We start from the raw sequence: 17,172 nt of genomic DNA on the forward strand, positions 1-17,172 counted from the left end.
AATGTTCATTCCTTTTTTTTTGCCAGCTGTCTGTATTGCAATTTCTGGTCATCTGACAGGTCGCCCCACTCGCTGCCCCTTGATTTAAAATTCATGGCAGAGTCTGGACTAACTATAAATAAAATGCATGCATTATATTGAACTTTAAGTAAAGTGTAATATTGCTTATTATCAAACCTCAATTACGATATTTTCTGCTTTGTACACAAAGTGCATCAAAAGACAAACTGTACTGTAACTGTATTCAAAGTGTCCATTTTGCGTATGCTGATCTCGTGAGCAAACAAAATGTAATCCTGAATGCACAGTCTATTTTCTTTCATTGGCGTAGCAGAGGTCGATGTTATTACTATACTGCCTGATTGCATACTTTACTCTTGACCTTATTATGATACTTCTTTTAGCTACTTGTGGCAATAATTTAATAGGACCCCTAGCCTGACAGAATAGTATATCTCGTTGACAAGATCAATACTGTGAATTTGCAAAGTTCACGCCTTCTTTTCAATGAAAATTCATTTTGGTGTCATGTTAACACCGTCAATCAATGTGATGTTTGCATTGCCGGCAAAATTAGACTGTTTTCATCAAGATGATAAACATTGGGTGGAAATTTGCCAGCACGCATTATGTCAACAACAAAAGTAAACTCTGCCGTTATTGGTTACTCTTTGATGGCTGTCATTATATGATGGTCCTGCAATTTGATTGGTACAGACAAAAACAGTTTGGGGGAAGTGAAAAACTACATCGTTCTGTCAGGCGTGAGTTGAGTTTGGAGCACTAACACGACTTCGTAAGGCAATAACAGCCCAAAATTGCAAAGACAAAACATTTTCCGCTGTGCAAATGTTTGCATTTTGTCGCATGTCGCAGTACTTCTGCGTTGAATGTAAATGTTAAATATGACGTAAATACTATTGAGCGTGTCTGTCAGTGATGTACTTTATTCCATATTAAGGTAAAGTTTGAACCTTCAAATGAGTGTCGATACGTTATGGAGCGAGTGTAATTTGGCTTTTGCGGAACTGCAAATTCTAATGTTTTCACTGCTATATGTATACTAGTATTATAAATACCTTTCTTTTTCTTGCTTGTGAACATATTGAATGCAGAAGGCCCTTTAGTGTAAGATATCTTTTTGTTCTGATATTTATAACCTTTTTTTTCTACCTTCATTTCCTATCCAGTTCTAGAAATATTAAACAACATTACAAATACTGTATTTTGTACATGTGTAAGTGACAAAGGTATACAATAAATAATATTACCATACATTTGAACTATAACAAAACAAAAACTAATACTGTAGGGCCAAAACAAAGTCACACACGACGCTAATATCTGCTGTTCAAAGACATTGACAACTGTACTCTTAGGGTGTATGCCACATTTTAAGTTTGTTCAACTGGATCAAACTTTTTTAATTAATCTTCTTTATTGCACAGTACTGGTTTGTGATTTTATTCCTGTAATTTTTTTTCTTTCATTACTTTCTTTTCTTGTGACCTATTACTGAGCATCATTCACATATTTACAAAAGCTCAGGTGAGAGGATATTACATACAACATGGAATGATAGTAATAACCAGAATCATTATTGCATGTTACTACCATTGCACCAAGTAAGTTGTTTTTGTTATCCGGTCTGTGATACACATAAACTCACACCCACAATCATCAAACAAACACAGATACGAACAAATATGACATAAAAATAACCCTCTTGTTGAAAAAAGGTTTGTACACTACATTCATCATGGTATGTTTTTGTTAATTACTTTAGATAAAAAAACATCTCTCTTGGTGCCAGAGTGGTAACACCTCCTTTCTTGTAGCTGTAATCTATGTGATTAAATACAGTGTATCAAAATGTGAACTACCTTGACTGCTATTTTGATGGTGTGACCATTTATTTCCATGTATGTTTGCTTTAATGATTTTATTTATCAACGAAAATAGCGAAATACAAACCTACTGAATACATAGTTTTGCCATTTTTTTCAGTCTAATAATGACAAGCTGACTTTTAAATACATTGTGTGTGTGTGAGATGTGGTGCTGGGACCCTGGTAGGATCATTGAAAACTGTTATTTGGATAGAAAACTGTTATTTGGATAGAATGTCTTTATTTTACAAGGATTTGGTGTCTATTTATCTCAATAAAATTGTTTCCGAGCTGACCTGAATAATTTTTGTGAGAATAATTAATAATAATTGAAGTAACTGAAAAATACAAATTCATTCATTTACCATGTATTTTAAAAATGTCATTGAACCTTGAAAAGTAATTGATACTATAGTGGAATTTGTAACAAATGAATGCGTTTAGATGCATACAAGGCTTGAAACATTAGGGGAAAGAAGTGAGCAAGAAATTGTGTCTTTCAGTATCATCCAACAAGACCATCCACTGGGGAACAGTTTGTTACCAGTGTGTGTAAAAACTTACGTAAACATAAAAGCAATATTTAAATGAATTACAGTAGCCTGGTTACTTTTGGTTCCGATTATTTTATGGTCCTTCGACCCTCCACACTATTCTAGAATCGGTGCCACAATTTTCCTCATTAATCATGTAAATTTATACCAACATCACAACAAAAGGGGTAGTCGCGTCATCGTCACTGTGGCAAATATTTTTTGATATAGAAAGTATATGACTGTAACATTCATTGTTCTAGATATTAGATTATTCAGGTTAGCAGAATGCTATATTTATCAACCAATCATGGTCACAGTCACCGTGACTCGCTGACCAAAATCCAGGCAAAGTTTCCAGACTAGTATGGAGAGAGGTCGAAGGCCCCATAAAATAGATGGGTAACTAGGCTGTTTGAAAGATCAGCGCTACTAGTACCTTGGCATAGTTCTTATGCAGTGTTTTTCAAGGAAACAAGATATGATGTTACAGTCCCTGTCATTTAATTATAAAATACTCATGTTAAAATAATACATAGAACATCTGCAAACAGATGAATTAATATGTGGGTACAACTCATCATAAAGTAATTTCCCTTAATCTAGTATTGTACTGATAACTGAAAACTTCCATTGACCCATGTCCAAAAACTCATAGTACACAAGAGCAATCAAACTGAGTCTATATATGGTATTTCAGCGATGGTTCTTTTTACAATTTAAAAATATAATATACAACACCATTTCGGACAACTTTTTTTTGGATTTCAGAGTTATTTTTTCATGTGGTCTGTGGTCCATTTTCTGTCACTGATTCAGATGAAGGACATGATGACGTCACTGAAAACCCTAGCACTACATCTAGCCTAATTATTTATTCCGAGCATGCTCAGTCGATCTCTCAGTGTTGTTGGGAGAGGTAATTTTTAATGAAAAAGTCTTAGAATTTTCGGATCTGGAAAAAGGTGCCTATCATTCATAATAGTGACTTCATCACTAATATTTCGAATTAAATGAACTGTCAAAACTAGGCTAAGTCAAAGTACCCCAGACCATTCGTCCCGGTGTTATCGCTATCGCCACACGAGACTCCAGCTTGTCTCCTATACAATTTTCCTTCCGCCCACTTAATTTTAATATTCATATGACCTTTGCACTGACATCGATAGCCAATCGCATTCGACCGCGGACGTCACTCTAAATAAACAACTGAATAAATTAATATACCATATTTGGAAGATAGCGGGTAAATTCAACGTTGTTGGTGTGTTCCGAAGTCGCACGAAACGAGTTCATGTTCCGTTATCTTTCGCAAGTAAAACAGGTCGATATGTATTAAACATGGCATTTGTTTTCTTGTTTTAACCCCCTTATTACGCAAGCTTCCGTCGAAGTGGTGTTTTTTTCGACGATTTGTGGCATGTTGCAAAACGAACGAAACATTGCGGCATTCTTAGCGGTGGATAAGGGATCGACTATGTCGTCACATTTATGTCTCGTTTGAAAGAGAATAAACAACCGCTCAGAAAAATATGTTGCTAATATTTAAGTGCGGTGCCTTGAAATCGCCTGCCCGACGTCCAAATTTCAAAAGGATGTTCGATTTGCAATGACGACCGTTCATATGTACTAGGCGACGTTACTAATTACTACTAGGGTCGGTGTTTGCATTAAGAATTATAGAACAAAAGATCAGCAAAGCGGTGCTTTTGTCGGCGATTTTGTCAAAGGGAATATTGATAAAATGTTGCAAAACAGAATTGCGAGTTGGGTGAAAAATTGCGCCGGCGGCATTCTCAGCGATGGCGACACCCGAGAAACACCGTGTCACGGTGCATTCGTGCATCAGTACACCGAAGAAATACATACATATTGTTGCGGACGACTATTGTAGACTGTGTTCGTGTAGTCTTCGAGTTTGTGGACAGTTAAAGTCGTGTGTGAATTTATTCAAGCCAGGAAAAGCAGAAGGGATAACTTATGGAAATCGTCTTTCCAATTTGATCCAGTGCGACGTTGTGAAAGGAGCGACTCTGTCGTCTCATCTATGTCTAGTTTGTAAGAGAAAGATTGATAGCGCAGAAAAATCCGCCAATAATGTAAAACAGTGGCGTGAAATTGTCAGTCATTCTAATATCTCCCAACCTGTGAACGAAAGGGTTAAGCGTGCTGCCTTGAAATCGCCTGCCCGACCACTCCGATCCGATGAACTAATCAAAACTAAAATGGCGCGTGTCACGTGACTTTGTTTACTAAAGATAGCGTGGGAGTAGTATTCCACCAATCACAGCTACATCTACTTTCTGGATGTGCGCAGTCAAATTGTATAGGAGACAAGCTGGAGTCTCGTGTGGCGATAGCGATAACACCGGGACGAATGGTCTGGGGTAAAGTCAAAGAAGCAATAGACAGAGAATAAGCTTGGGCAGTCAGGGACTGCTGACGATAATTTATTTCATAAACCGGCGCTTGGTTGGCGCATGCGCAGAAGCCACCATATGAAAAACCCCATATGGAAGGATACATCCCTGTGAGGTAATAAAGTACCTCAAAAAACTATAAACTGCAAAGCTCAAAATCTGTAACTACAAACTAAATCTATAAAAACTACAGGCATAAAATAAACAAAAGGGAGGGTGGGTTGGGGAAACAACGCCTGCCGTGCGTGTCGAGCCAGCTAGCCAATACCCTCAATCTGTAATGCCGCAATATATAGTGCTAAGGTGTTAGCCACGCTAGCTAAGATAATCACACGTTGAGCTTAAAAACAATCAAGCATTGGCGCCTGTAATCTTTTCCTGCCTTGGCATTGGCTTGAAATTGTCTATACCAATAAACAAGCTGGTTGCTATACAGCTGGTAGTGAGAGAAAAGATTACATTGCTTAATCTGCCACTAAAGGTTACGTAACAAAAGATGACACATTTAAAACTGTCAAAACTAGGCTAAGTCAGGGACTGTTGACGATAATTTATTTCATAAACCGGCGCTTCGTTGGTGCATGCGCAGAAGCTACCATATGAAAGACCCAATAAGGGGACAGTAGTTTGAGGTTGGAAGGTAGGTTATTGGTGAAGCTAGTTAAATGTAGGAATTTGAAATCAACAGAAAACTTGTCTAAATAATCTATTGATGTGCTTTTCCAATCACCCATCACACAAACCACTTCTCCTGGAATCCCATTGCACAAGGCCCATGTAGCCCCTCCTCTGCGAAAACTCTGCCCTGAGTACTCCTTATGGGAGAGCCCCAGAGAACAGAGATAGTCTGCGTCGAAATTGACCTGGGGACATGGGTTGGAAGGAGGGTGGCTCAGGGTGGCAAAATACAGGCCCAATGGCACTTGCTTCGTGGGTAGAAGCGAGGGCTGCCAAAAGTGGCAGGACAGAGTGGGTGGGATGTGATACGTGGTATATGTATCGAGAGCTGACGTTGCTGAAATTGAATGGTTTTAGACCACCGTACTTGGAGAATTAAACCCCAGAGACAAGGAGGTTGGATAGCCTAAAAAGACCGAAGAAAGCACACACACATACTGCCCAAAATACTTGATCAACCGGCATAGATAAGTCCAATAAACTATGGAGCTTAAGCAAAATAACTGGTGTGATAGGAAGTTTGCGCTTAGGTGCGTCTCCAAGGATACGCTTAACACCCCTAAGAATTGAGGTAATTAGGTTTTGCTAATCCTCTATCGGATAACTGGCTGATTCTAAATGGATTAACTTAACAATATTTAAATACTGCCTGACTGAACTGAAACTAAGACGTTGCAAGAGAAAGGCAATATAGCGACACAACACCTGGTTGCTAACTGGTACAGGTGGATAGCCCATGGAGAAGCAAAAACGAAGGTAAGAATTCCAGTGGGATCGATAGGCTCGTTTGGTATTCAGAGAAAAAGTAGCTGCCTGGAGCTGTGCCACACGCTGGTCTAAAGCTGATTCTGTACTTGCCACTTGTCATGGAGCCGGGAGATAGCATCTGGTATACAGTTGTTAACTCTAATTGTGCTCTGTGTGCTTGAACAGTATGCAAAGAATGTCAAATCGAACATTGTACCTGTGTAATATGAGAATTTCGGACTTGATATCACAAATAACTTGCATGGTGCAATGACAGTAACACACAATAATGATTGACAGATTATGTTTTAAAAATATTTTAAGAACTGTAATATTGCTGTCGCTTTCAAACACATGCAACAATAACATTATGAATACAAAACAATGGTCGAGTACATTTATCAATTTGACCTTATTCAGACCATTAAGGTAAATGAAATGTCTTTTACCTCCATGGTCAGACCTAAAGGAGCACTTCCTGTATTACTATTTATTAGTTGCGAGGGATATATATAAGTGCTCAGGACTATAAGTCCTTCCAGTTATACAGCAGTCAGGGGTTCTACCACTCTTGATTTTAAATTTGGAAAGCAACATGATTTGTTTTGTGACTTTTCTGTGACATGTTTTACTTCCTTTTTTCCTACATTTTGGGAGACATCCCTAACACCAACATAATCCCCTGTAACTTGGAGCTATTTCACCCCATGTCACCAAGCAAAGTTTTGAGAAATAAATATAAATAATATCACTATAGAATATATCGTGTAAAATGAAAATTTTGACCATTTTCAGTGAAACAATAAAGGTATGCACAACCTGAGAGCTTGCTGGAAAGATTTACATTAAGAACATATCAGTTGATCATTTTTAATTCAGGATTGCAAGTATTCTAATTTGTTTTCCATTTACTTGAATTAAATGTAAACCCTCAAAAGGGAATCAGTATAACAAGTCTTGAGACAAGATATCTGCATTAAAAAATACATTGCAAAATTTCTTGCTACTTTTTTGGACTTTTTTCTTTTTTTTGATTTGGTGCGAGGTTGGGATTGGGTGGCACTTTTAGCTGCACGGTATGTGACAGTAGATGTGGTTTCAACTAGAAATATAGATCTCGACGTATTTAAATCTTATAATATGTGATTTAGTGCGAGGTTGGGATTGGATGGCAGTTTTAGCTGCACGGTATGTGACAGTAGATGTGGTTTCAACTAGAAATATAGATCTCGACGTATTTAAATCTTATATTATGTGATTTAGTGCGAGGTTGGGATTGGATGGCAGTTTTAGCTGCACGGTATGTGACAGTAGATGTGGTTTCAACTAGAAATATAGATCTCGACGTATTTAAATCTTATATTATGTGATTTAGTGCGAGGTTGGGATTGGATGGCAGTTTTAGCTGCACGGTATGTGACAGTAGATGTGGTTTCAACTAGAAATATAGATCTCGACGTATTTAAATCTTATATTATGTGATTTAGTGCGAGGTTGGGATTGGATGGCAGTTTTAGCTGCACGGTATGTGACAGTAGATGTGGTTTCAACTAGAAATATAGATCTCGACGTATTTAAATCTTATATTATGTGATTTAGTGCGAGGTTGGGATTGGATGGCAGTTTTAGCTGCACGGTATGTGACAGTAGATGTGGTTTCAACTAGAAATATAGATCTCAACGTATTTAAATCTTGTATTTTTTGATTTAGTGCGAGGTTGGGATTGGATGGCACTTTTAGCTGCACGGTATGTGACAGTAGATGTGGTTTCAACTAGAAATCTAGATCTCGACGTATTTAAATCTTATATTATGTGATTTAGTGCGAGGTTGGGATTGGATGGCAGTTTTAGCTGCACGGTATGTGACAGTAGATGTGGTTTCAACTAGAAATATAGATCTCGACGTATTTAAATCTTATATTATGTGATTTAGTGCGAGGTTGGGATTGGATGGCAGTTTTAGCTGCACGGTATGTGACAGTAGATGTGGTTTCAACTAGAAATATAGATCTCGACGTATTTAAATCTTATATTATGTGATTTAGTGCGAGGTTGGGATTGGATGGCAGTTTTAGCTGCACGGTATGTGACAGTAGATGTGGTTTCAATTAGAAATATAGATCTCAACGTATTTAAATCTTGTATTTTTTGATTTAGTGCGAGGTTGGGATTGGATGGCACTTTTAGCTGCACGGTATGTGACAGTAGATGTGGTTTCAACTAGAAATCTAGATCTCGACGTATTTAAATCTTATATTTTTTTATTAGGTGCGAGTTTGAGTAACTAAGTTTCAATTTTTACCAATCCCACTGGAAGAGCAGGCATTTTCTTTACTGTGAGGCATACTCTCTCAAACCTTATTCATTGTTGATATATACTATTAGATACACGTTTGATGTTCCATTGTTTACGAATCAAGTTGATTTGAAACTCAATGAATATCGATGTAACAGAATATTGACAGGGGTGCACATACAAGTATTAATTACCATTGTTGTGACAACATGCATTGGGTTATCTTCTAATATAGCTGAATTGTGTTACGTTTGGGTTAAAACGCAACTATAGAGGGTTGCGATTTAATTGGAGATTAATTATTCTAAATTACAATGCAACTCAACAGTTTTAATTAAGTAGAAATAACCACATACATCCAGTGACTTAAAGGGGAGCAGAGGTGTGGCTTTTGACACTCTGTACATGAAATTTGAGATCTATGAATGAATTCTGTCGATAAAAACAACTTGTATGCGCTGCGAAATGCCCTAAATATTGGGTATAAAACGGGCTGTGAAGCAGACGACAAACTTCCGCTTTTACTGGTGTCATTTCGCCTCTAGAGGGCCAGTCAAATGACGTCATCAGTGAACACTGATAATTGAACCCATTCATGCTAGTACGCCAATTCCATAGAAATGCTACTATGAAAGACCTTGTTAACTGACTACTTGTGTTATGAATGCCATAACGATTCATGTTATGTTTCTCGAAATCCCAAATAAAAAATCACGTTGTTGGTTGCGAGAAAACGGCAGAAGAACTAACCAGAAAATGAAGACACGTACAGTGCTCTAGCTATAGTAAACAGTAATTAAATAAATATTGTTTGAGTTAAAAAAATAAATTAGAAATACGCTAATATCATTACAGTAATCATTTCGCCCAACTTCCCACTTTTAATCGACCGCTTATCGCTTAATTTCCGACCGCACTGTATTTTTCGACCGGAAAACGACCACATTTTTATCGTAATTTTTCTCTCACTGACCCATTGAAAACACCGACCGGTCGCCCAAACACTGGTCATTGGCAGAGTAGTGATCGAAATAGTGGTTTTGAGTGATACAGTTTGGAGATACAACGGGTACTAACTATTATTAAATTCCGAACTACTCTTCAAATCTATACCACATTGTATCATTCGCGGAGGAAACTTCACCTGTGTCCAATATTAAATAACTGACTTTGTGTAATTATTATGAAACCGATATATTACAATGTTGAAATTGTTAGAGCCGGTACAACATTGTAAACAAATTTGCGTAATTAGAAAAGCAGCGCGCTAAGTAAACGACCTCAAAATATACAAGTTTGCGTACAGCACCGTCAGAACTAATAACAATTTTACAAGATCGACGCGCGGAGCATGAAAGAAAAAGATTGCTAAGGCAACGCGCCTGTTCAGTGCGTGACTTGGGGGTCAAACTTCGGTCAACACACACTTGATGTCAGCATCGCCGCGCAGTAAGTTACGCAATGAAAGTACTTAAAATTCAATTGCATCCTAAAATGATGTCGTTGATCACTCAGTATTTTGCAAAATATTATAACTAGTTTCCAAGCTTTTGATGCAGCCAGATTTATTTAACTTTGTGGAAATATAATCTTTTTAATTTCTCAGTCATTTCTGGGCGACCTGCGGCTGTCTGATTTCCTACTCTCTCCTAAGCTAGCGATTGGTGAGAATGGTTATTAATATATTACCCAATGCACTTGTAAATCGGACAGTCATACCGCAATTGTGTTGAAACATTTTGGGGGCAGTAAGTAACGTCAGAATATTGTTTAAAATAAAATATTCCATCCCAATCAAATCTAGGTCAAAGGGTCAAAGTGCGTGCATATAATTATAGATAGTTAAAAACTAAATATATTTGAATGTTTGTGCAAACAAGAATAAAAAAGGTAGTGTATACAATAGCGATATGACTGAGATATCATGGCATTTGTTTACAATATTGTACCGGCTCTAGTATTTGACACAGATGAAGTTGTTCGCGAACGATACAGAGTGGTATAGATTTGAAGAGCCGTTCAGAATTTATAATAGTTAACACTTGTTGTATATCCCCAAACATTTTGACTACTCCTATGCCGGTGACCAGTGTTTGGGCGAGCGATCGGTGTTTTCATTATACGAGCGAGAGAAAAAAAAACGGTAAAAATGTGGTCGTTTTCCGGTCGGAAAATACAGTGCGGTCGGAAATTAAGCGATCGTTTAAAAAGTGGGAAGTTGGGCAAAATGAGTACTGTGGTTTAAGTGATATTAGCATATTTCTCATTTAGTTTTAACTCATAGAATATTTATTCACTTACTGTTTACTATAGCCAGAACGCTGTACTGTCTTCACTTTCAGGTTAGTTCTTCCGCCGATTTCTCGCAACCAACAACGTGATTTTTTATTTGGGATTTCGAGAAACATAACATGAATCGTTACGGCATTCATAACACAACACCTCGCCATGTTTCAACTTTTAAGTAGTCAGTTAACAAGGTCTTTCATTATGGGATTGGCGTACTAGCACGAATGCGTTCAATTATCAGTGTTCACTGATGACGTCATTTGACTGGCCCTCTAGAGGCGAAATGACACCAGGAAAAGCGGAAGTTTGTCGTCTGCTTCACAGCCCGTTTTATACCCGATATTTAGGGCATTTCGCAGCACATATAAGATATTTTTATCGACAGAATCCATTCATAGATCTCAGATTTCATGTACAGAGTGTCAAAAGCCACACCTCTGCTCCCCTTTAAGGTAATATAGAAATGTTTGTGAAGCAGGTGCGCGCGCACACGCACCCATCGGTCTGACCCATACATACATCAGGTGCAGCCAATAAAATAAATTGAAATAGCATACTTCAAAAGGGCCAGAGAATTGACTAATTAATATAAAGGAAAGGGGAGAATTAAAAGCTACCCTCCACCTGAAGATAAATTGTCTTCCCCTCCTGCTGACCAAATCCATCTTTCCCCTGCCCTCATTAAAAAAAATACTTTTTGTCTACTAACTTGCCTTTCTAGTCCTCCTATTGATCAAATTCATCTTTCCCCTCCCCTCATTAAAAAACACTTTTTTGCCTACATTGCTGTGCCGATTGGTGGCGTAATTCATCGAGTCATTGCTTTTATCGGCTTCTTGAATACATTGGCAGATCAGTGGTTGACTTGCATTTTCAGTTATTGATAGCACACGGCTGCCCTCATTTAGCAGATGTTATTTCCCCCAATGCGTTTTTTTTATTATACCCTTCCCTAAAGGCTGTTTTGCCCACCCTGCCCTGCCCACTGGGGGGGGGGGGGGTACTAATATACATATAAATATTATACAGTTGTGATATGAACTTGATTAAACACAACTAAATTACAATTATATATAAAATTGCATTTTAGCATAATACAACTCTGCGACAGATAGGGTAATACCAAGCCAGCTTTGCTTGGTAGTGGGGGTGGTGATAGTTTAAGGTTAGATTAATATTTATATCAAACGCCTACATGGTAACTACAACAAGTTCTATTGTATGCTTTATACATGACAATGAAGCCAATTCAAATATGCTGGTATTACATTAGAAAAGTTGACCCAGCAGAATGCTCATTTCATCTGGCTGAACTCACATTTATTTATAACAGCAAAGCTAAAATTCTTTAAAATTCACAAATCATGAAGTTGCATGGAAAGACACATTTATACATATGCAAGGTGTTTTTTAACAAATACCAGAAACAAATTCAGTACACATCTGTCTACAGGATTGCTGCAATGCACTTATTAGTGACGAACACAATTTCTTCACGAAAGTTTCCTGGCCCCACCAAAATTAGGAGTTTATGTCTAAGTTAGCATAAACAAATAGAACACACATTTTTTTGTATGGAACCACAATCATGACTGAATGATAAAGTACAATGTAATTGCTGGTGAAATCTGGAGTCCAAGAAAAATATTGTATTTTTACAAATATGGCCCTGACTGTAAACAGAACAGGTTAGTAATCACAAGTACTGTTCCAGTATAGCTATCACCAAAATTAGTCTAGCATATAAATGCGCCAAAGCAATCAATTGGTGGGAGCAGCAAAAGTTTGGCTCCAATAAAAACGCTGTCATGCAAACATAGCTAATGTATTCGTCATTGTAATGATGACTTTCTCATAGTTCATCAGATGACTACAACTTTCATTATAAACATCACTATTGTTGCCTTTATTATCAATTTCATTTTCTTCTTCAAAATAAAGTGACAACTCTTGTACAATAGGATCAGTTTCCCCCAACTCTACCACATTATACTCTGCATTTATCGGCAAGACAACATCTTTTGCTATTGCGAATTCAACAAACTCCACAGAAACTACTTGAAAGATTTGCAATTCCCCTGCTAATACATATAATTTTGTATGAAAGTAAACCTTTACAACCAACATCATATTCGGATTCTAACCTATCATGAATACTATTAAGTTTATCACGCTGATTTCATTTCCTGTTGACATAGAACAACTTCCTCTTTTGCACGATCACATTTTAAGTAGCTGTTGATGAGTTCTCGCTTAGTAGAAGCTGGAACCTGGGCAACAATGGTGATTCTGGCTCTTTGACATCATCAAATGATAACTTTCCAGATTCTTCTTCAACATGATGGTTGGATTTTTTTAATTGTTTCGACAGTTGTATTGCAATTCCTTGACCAACTGTAGTGAAAACATGGAAAACTAATTTAAAATTTAAAGTTATGTTTTCCTGCCATGGATTTTTTGATGAAGCAATGAATTCCATTGTAATTAGAAATGTTCCTATGGATTTACTTGAGAAAATTTCACGTATACATAGCAAAATTGAAATCTACTGAACAATGAATGCCCTTACAGTGAAATGAGGTATGTTCACTCACTCATCAGTATAAATCAGAGGACAGTCTCTCCCACTTTCCAAACACACGGGATTATGTTTGAAAGACAGGTGTTAATGACAAGTTTACCTTGTTGATATGTCTTGTGCAACAAAACAAAAATGTATATTAAGATGACAGTTATAAAAAAATGTTGTTTTACCTGTACTTCTCCAAAAGAATGACATATTCTTCTTCGTTTGACAGCTTCTCTGAAAACAATAAACAATAACAGAGATACTGAAATTTGAATAGCTGTATATATTTGCATGTTAAATGTTACTTTAGATAATTAGGGAGTATACCTTTTTTGTAGTCTTGGTTGTGGCATACTTTGTTCCTATATAATCCATTGCTTCACATTGTCTATGTTCACACCTAAAGGTTAAGGTAGAATGGTGTAACATATCCTAGATTATATTTGGTATATCAATTATTTTCAAATGTAAATAAAAAGTTTCGGAGTATTTTAGTCAAGATTTAACAATTTGTCTCATTCCTAATTTACTATTGTAAACAAAACGCAATAAATGTTTCCAACAAAACACTCGAAAAATTTCCCTGTAGCTGGATATCGATATTTATTAAAGGAACAGATATCTAAACTACTAAGGTACACATATCATAATATGCAACTACATGTAATATTTTTTTTTGGAGTGGGGGGGCTTATCATGCAGACAAGCAAAAAGAAAAGTCAGCATACTGTACTGTACTCACCATCCAGTTTCTGTAAAATGTTATGCATGCTTGACTCAGTTTCTTCAATAATAGTATAGGCACTCATCAACTTCTTTACCAATAAGTTTCCTGAAGGAAAAAAAAAACAAATTTACAATATAGTTACATGTACAAGCAGCAGGGGGTGGGGGCTACATGGTATTACATGTATCGCTGTTGCTAGGGATAAATATTACTGAATTAGCTTCTGAATCATACTAATGGAAGGACTAGGAGTTGACCCCACCCCACTTATCAAATGGCTGACCCCTAAGGAGGTTTCAAACTCCACTAAATTGTGCATATGCAGCTGTTTAATTAATGACTTTTTTGAGCTGATTAAGCATTAAAGTCATGAAGATGACTTAAGATACTTAGGTTCAAACAGTTTAATCTTTATCAACATGCACATTTTTAGTGATATACACTACTATCTTTGAACAAAATAGTTTGTTATACATGCCTGGACCTACGTTCACACACTGATTAAAAGTCAAGGAGACTTGCCAATCTTTGACTTGAACTTCATGCCCTGATACAGAAGAGCTTCTGTGAGCAGGTTAACTCTGTTTTCAGAAGACATCTCTTTAGTTATAGACGAGAACTGACCCAAGTAAGACAATAGCCTCTCAATGCTGTCATCGTCTGTCAAACCAAGGCCGCTGATTCGTTTTGGACTACATGTGATCTGAAGGCACAACATTAACTACATCATTAATTGTATTATACTGCAGACCACTTTAACTTAAAACAAACGTTTTTTAAGTGAGAAAAAAAAACACAAAATATTAATAGCAATAATCAATGCAATGTAGTAGCTGAATTTATATCTACCTCTGAAGATAGTTATTGTCATCATATGCAACAATTAAAAAGCTGCACAGTTGTAAAAGGTATATGATTTTTTCATTTACAGGTTACTGACAGTGATTGCCTTATATACAATACAACACAATTGCTAATCTGAAAATGGTATTTTAACTAAGTGGCACACATGCTTGTGTACTTAAGGTCGTATTTTAGTATACAATAAATGCATGTTGTAGTTTATAAGAGGTTTTATTTGAGACACCTTTCTAATAGAGCAATTACGAAATGGAATTTTTGCCCCATACAACTGATAGTTACCACAGCAAAAGGATTCATGGCGTTACAAAATCTTTTTTAGCCTTATGTTGGGGTAACCAGCTGAACAAAACACATGAATCAAAGGAGGTTGCATGAACGATACTTAAAGTGGGTAGTCATCCTGTGTAAAAGCCATTGTTGGTTACGTTTTTTACTCATTGTATCAGCTTAGACAGTGCTAACATCCACAAAGCAACCCTTTTGTCACTTGAATTTAAAATGCCGTTAGAATGAATTATGAAAGCTCAACATTCAAAATCAATAAATTATTCCATAGAACATGAATGAATAATATTAGTATTGTAATACATTTATGGTGAAACTTATAGAAACAACAATTTTTACCTTTAAAAGAGATTCCAACTTGCAAGGAATATCAAACAGTAAATTAATTTTCTCAATCAAATACACAGAGTATGACAACCTTAAAACACAATAACAGTACTAGTATTTATCTATCATCTGAATTACATATTTAGCATGAATGGCTGTCCCTTCAAGCTTACGATACCTATAAATTGAAGTGAGCAAATTAGCAACCTTTACCAGCAATATCCCAAAATTGAATTTATAGGGTTCTTTAAGAGTAAATGTTGTGGTTGCTCAGTACTCCAAATTTTCAAGATTTACAGCCAAACATATTCGAAGTGATGTATATAGTTATATGCAAAGTGGGAATGCAACTGTACACGCAAGATTTGTTATGGGATCATTTATAAAACTGTGATTTAAACCTGGCCAAGTTTAGAGCTGAGACAGTTCTCGCATGTACATTGCAAATGTAAATGCTGCTCAATAAATACGAAGCAGAGTTGAACTTTTTGCTCCTGAAAACCAAATGTAAAATAAAAATATACTAACCACATATCAATGGTGTGACATTCATCAATGACTATTGCTGAGATATTCTTTTGGAATTGTTCACTATCCAGAAGGTTTCTATCCTTTGCAGTACTCAATAGTGCTTCTGGATGACACACGATGATGTCATACTTCCCCATCAGCTATATCCGTCATACTAACTTCAGTTGTTAATTTATAATTATATACTGCACTGTTATCTAAATCACTATCATCATTGCTCACATACATTCTATATCAAGCTTACATGCCGTTTATAATATTGGTGTAGATTTTAATATCATCAATTGATCCACTTGGATCAGATTTAAAGGGCTGATGACCAGAACAATATTCTTGCCTGAACAGTTGCTACCAAATTTGCTCTCTAAAATTGCTAGTAAAGACAACTTAACTTTGCTGTGTTTCCTTATATTTATTGACTTGTTTGTCAATACACAATTACGGTAAACATAAAGTTCCATAATGTTCTGACAGTCCACCTATGTAAAAAAAAATAATTTTGCGACTATTTATATATTATGCAATAATACATTAAATATTGTTTGGTGGCTGATAATCTTAGTACTGCTGTTATTTTGTGTAATTGTCACGCCATCTTGCAATCTGCTCCTTCTAATCAGAAAAATGTTCAAGCCACTAAAAGAAAACAGAACATTTTTATTTTTGACATTAGATTTCATAAATTCTTTAAAATAATTTCATTTTTAGTATAACAAATATCTGGGAAAGCTTGCATGTCACAGAACCACTATAATTAACATATTGCCTGAAGTCGAGGATCTCATTTACATCTGTATACAGAGCAAGGTTTGGCTTTGGCACATGGGTTGAACAGTATTTTCATCTATAGTTTTTTTTTAATATATATTAATTAAAATCAATGTTGCAGATGAATTTGTACTTGCCTGGGCTACAAGATTCACAATCATAATTGAAAATGAAGTAATATTTATATGGTCACATTATATTATATGTAGTAAATGAATTTCCCTAGATTGGTTCTCTATTACCAGTT

The sequence above is a fragment of the Saccoglossus kowalevskii genome, chromosome 3, assembly GCF_978046115.1.
Source record: "Saccoglossus kowalevskii chromosome 3, keSacKowa6.1, whole genome shotgun sequence".
Taxonomy (NCBI): Eukaryota; Metazoa; Hemichordata; class Enteropneusta; family Harrimaniidae; genus Saccoglossus; species Saccoglossus kowalevskii.